A 4,310-nucleotide genomic window follows, 5' to 3' on the forward strand; every position below is an offset into this window, starting at 1 on the left:
AATCTCCTCCAAATTGAATCAGCACCCAAAGCTTCACACAGCCCTACAAATTACCCAAAAACCTATCTAGAAATGAGTATTTGAACTCCCTTCAACATTTATAAATTTGAAGTATAAGAGAGAGAATGGTTAATAGTGGTGATCTCACTCAGTCCCCTAGGCTAAGCACAGACAGTTTAAAAAGCCCAAGGCTGAATCAATTCAATCTTCACTGGCTGAATTGACTGCTAAGAATTGATTTCACTAAGCTGCATAGACTGAACTGATAAGTAAGTGAACAGACATTACTTTTGATTCTGGAAATGCAGCCACATGCCTGCAGTGACTCAGGCCAGAAGCTGCAGGGTGCTAAAGCACACCTCCTTGTTCAGCTGGAGCAAACAGCTTGGGCCAAAGCATCCTGGGATGCTGTGGGACTGAGTTAACTTGAATCTAGAAAGGATCTGAGACAGAAGTTCAATAACCTGATTTAACCTAAATCAGTTAAGTCTGATACTATATCCATCCAGGTTTATCTTAAACTGGTTTTGGCCATTTTGAAACTAGTGCACTGGACTTCTGTTGTGTTACAGATTTGAACCAGTTTCTGATCACATATACTGGTTTATGTGTAATTTCTGTCCCTAGTCCTAGTGGCGCACCTACAAACTTTATCATCACCAACAGCATGGATGAGTATTTCTGAAACAGCGCATTCAGCAGCCAAGTCTTAGCTTCTGCTTGAAGACTTGGAAAATTAGATGAGGAACTGATTTAAAAGTACAATATACTCCCAAACAGTGGGAAAAGGACTCTGGATTGTGAATATAAAATTAGTAGGAGGGCAGCAAAGTCATAGCTTATACATGATAAGATATCACATGTAATTTAATGGACTCTGAAGAGCCTGGAAAGATGTAGCTTTTATGTGTAGAAAGAATTTGGCCCATATGGCATGTTACAATCATGGTATAAAATTTGTAGTCACGATTCCAAAGTGTTAGACACTGTAAATTTGAACTTTAATTTTTATTTCCTTTGTAGAGCACAGTTAAGTCTCCTACTACTGTAAAATTTGAAAATGACTGTCCACAGCTTTCTGACAGGAAGAAAAAATTTCAGTCCCACCCCATCACTCCAAATTGTGCCACTAATTTATACAAAGATGGATATTCTGAAATGAATTAATGAAGTACAAAAGGAGAGAGATACATTTCTTATATCAGCTTCAAAGTGGCATGAATACTTACAGGCATACTGATATCATCCCAATATCCTCTTGAGATGTTGAGAGCCTAGGGTCCTAACTGTACAGTATGCATTGCTCTGTGAAAAGATGCATTAGACTCTTGGCATTCAGACTTATGTTATAATATTTTATAATTAGCATGTGTGACTTTTGCATATCAGCTCTGATCACCGTGACCTGGTCTACTTTCATACTGGTCAGAATCTGTATCTATAAATCCACTCTTTATTTAAGTCTTGTTATGCTCTGACTCCATTACAGTGCTGCTTGTATATTACTTACATGCACCAAAATTAAAATTAATAAGAAAATCTGCACCGTCTATGCAGAGGAACAGGAAGCTCTAGTGTCTGGACTACACCCCCTATTGTATCAAATTCCAAGTGGCCAGTGCATATATTTCCACTTCATCCTCTGAGGACTAAATAGCTGAGTATGGGGTGAAATCAAAGCTACTTTCCTTAGAGTTTCAGCATTTCCAGAGAACTGCAATCTGACCTTGGAGAATCCATTCAACATGTGTCACATTTTCCCCATAAATGAAACAGGAGTAACAGTCTAGTCCAGTGGTTCTCAATCTTTTTAGACTTGAGGAATCCCTCCTTAGACTCAAGGCATCCCTCAGAAAATGCCTGCTCTTTGTTTTCACAATTTTTTTTTTTTTTTTCTTTTTGGCAATAGAGCAGTTTTTCTGTTGCAAAGGATTCCAAAAGACCACAAAAGTTTAGAACATACATAACACTATGCAACCCTATTTGAAATCTCTGGCCCTGTCCCCACATGCAGGCATGTGCAGTTTGTGGAAGATTTTCTGGTAGGAAGAAAAAAGCTGCACAGGACATGCCGCAATAGCGTGCACCAAAACAAACAGAGGTTTGGTCTTCCAGGGAGACATTCTGGCTGCTGGTCAGAGTGTCTCTACTCTTCCATTTGTGCCCTGGCTGCTCCAGCATGCTGGGAGCCAGGAGGAGCCAGGCAAGGGCAGTTTGCCCAAAAACGGGACACAGTGGGCACGTCTACAGGAGACACTACTGCACAGCCATTACTGTGCATTTATTTAGTGCTTGTATTATCAAGTACTGCACATTTATTTAGTAACCGGAGTTACTGTGCAGTGGTGCCAGCAAGCGTCTTTTAGGTGACGCTACTGCTCAGTAGCCTAATACTACTGCACAGTAGCGTATTAGCACTGTCCATGCTGTGACTTGTTATTGCACAGTATTTTTCAGCTACTGTGAAATCAGCGTTTCATGTAGACATGCCCAGTGTTCCACAAGAAAGCGCACATACAGGGACGTGCGCTGCAGCACAAAGTAGCAGCCACAAATTTGTGCCCCTATTATGTGTGCTGCTGCAGGAGCACCCCCCCCTCCCCCGCGCACATCTGGACCAGGCCTCTGGGTTTATCTTGCAAATCATATTTGTATACCTAGCATGGAAGCCTGGAGCACCCTTGAAAGAATCACAAGGCACCCCGAGGGTAGCAGAGCACCCTAGTTGAGAATCATTGGTCTAGCCTATCCATCTATGGTCTCCCTCACCCTAGTATCTGGACCTCTACGTACTTACTTGACTGAGAGAGAAGTTGTAGAGTTTAACTAGCTCAGGATTGTGAAATGCTTTATAAATATAACTGATCTGTAACTTGCTGGTATTGAGTAATGCCAAACAATTCTTTCCTGTACTCTCAGAGATGGGTACGTGGCCATGCTGGGCGACTGATTCTGCCATATAAGGAGTATAAAATCCTTTTGGAATGCAAGGCGCCAGGTACATGTCAGCTTTGTTACTATTGGCAGCTGGGCAGACCACAGGCAGCTACATTCACTCTTTTGAGGTACCTGGATCTAGGGGGAAATGCCCGCTTCCTTTCCCCTGGGAAATCAGCAGCATCTTGGAGAGGCTGTGTTTGTTCAGGGCAGGGTGGGAAGGAACTCAATCTATATCCATTTTATAGAATCCGCACTACTTTGGCATCCAGTGAGAACTACTCTGTGCCCACTGCTCTCCTACGCTGTTGGAGTAATGGCAAAGGTACACGGACAGGTTGACAGAATCAAAAGCATGGGTGGCACCATCTACAATCCAAATGAATAAATTTGTTCTAAATATTTCCTTTCCAATGAGGCCATTGCCCTCTTTATGTGCAGAAAGAAGGGCTATCTGCATAGATTGCAGCAGCAAAGGAAGGGCCAAGCTAGGAAAAATGTTATCCCTGAAGGCATTTCAGTGTCTCCTGATTGTACGCAGAGGGCCCTGGTGAAATTCAACCCCAAGCTAAAGCAAAACTGGGCTTTTCTGTGATGCTCCATTTGCATCAGCTGCTCCTTCAGGCCACTCGCAGACCCAGCCAACCCACAAGCTTTTATTTTTAATATATGTTTTCATTCATCGGCAAACAACTGTATCCCTCAAGATCAAAACTAGGAGTTTAAGAGTGGTTTTAAAACTGCACTCTGCTAAAACACCAATTAGATTCCAAAAGGACACGATCAAGCTGACATCAGGAAACCAACACGCCCGCTTTGTTAAATACATATATTCTGCTCACATAACTTTGGTTGGCAGGGGTGGGGAAGCAGCAAAACGACAGATTCAGATGCCTCTAAGTAGCTCACCCCAGGAGCTGGAGAGTCCCAGTCCTTTGCAGCAAGCGCAGTCCCCAAAGAGGGGGGCTGGGAGCAGGTTCCCTCTCCTCTCCCTGGTGTATCTCAGGGGCTTGGCGCACAAGGGGGTGGGTGGCACTGAGTGCAAGGATGCATCTAGGCTCCAGGTACCCCAAAGCCGATGATCTTCACTCTCCTTGAAGGGATCTGTGGAAATGGATCAGAGAGCACCTTGATGACTGACCTCGAGGGTTTTACTTCGGGGCATTCCCATTCCCACTTCCAACTAAAGCCTGATCCTGCTTTCACCTGGCTGCCCTGATCAGCTCTGCCCTTCCTGGGACAGGCAAACACCAATGCAAGGGCTTGGTGAGTTGGAAAGCCCTGCAGTTTTGCCTCATCTCAGCAGCAGCAACAAAAAAACCTCAAGAAGCCTTGCCTGGAAAAGTGACCAGAGAGGGGGGGGGGGGGGGGGG

At 44.0% G+C, this 4,310-nt stretch overlaps 1 long non-coding RNA gene across 1 annotated transcript in view; it reads right to left on the reverse strand.

Annotated features, from left to right (window-relative positions):
* LOC109300702 overlaps nt 1-4,310 on the reverse strand; it is a 43,045-nt gene that overhangs the window by 38,352 nt on the left and 383 nt on the right. Inside the window, exon 2 of the long non-coding RNA XR_002098304.1 lies at nt 1,230-1,305. This is a non-coding gene — a long non-coding RNA (uncharacterized LOC109300702). The remainder of the gene's footprint in view (nt 1-1,229; nt 1,306-4,310) is intronic.

Source organism: Gavialis gangeticus, unplaced genomic scaffold, assembly GCF_001723915.1.
Source record: "Gavialis gangeticus isolate Ggan-Ray unplaced genomic scaffold, GavGan_comp1, whole genome shotgun sequence".
Lineage (NCBI taxonomy): Eukaryota > Metazoa > Chordata > Crocodylia > Gavialidae > Gavialis > Gavialis gangeticus.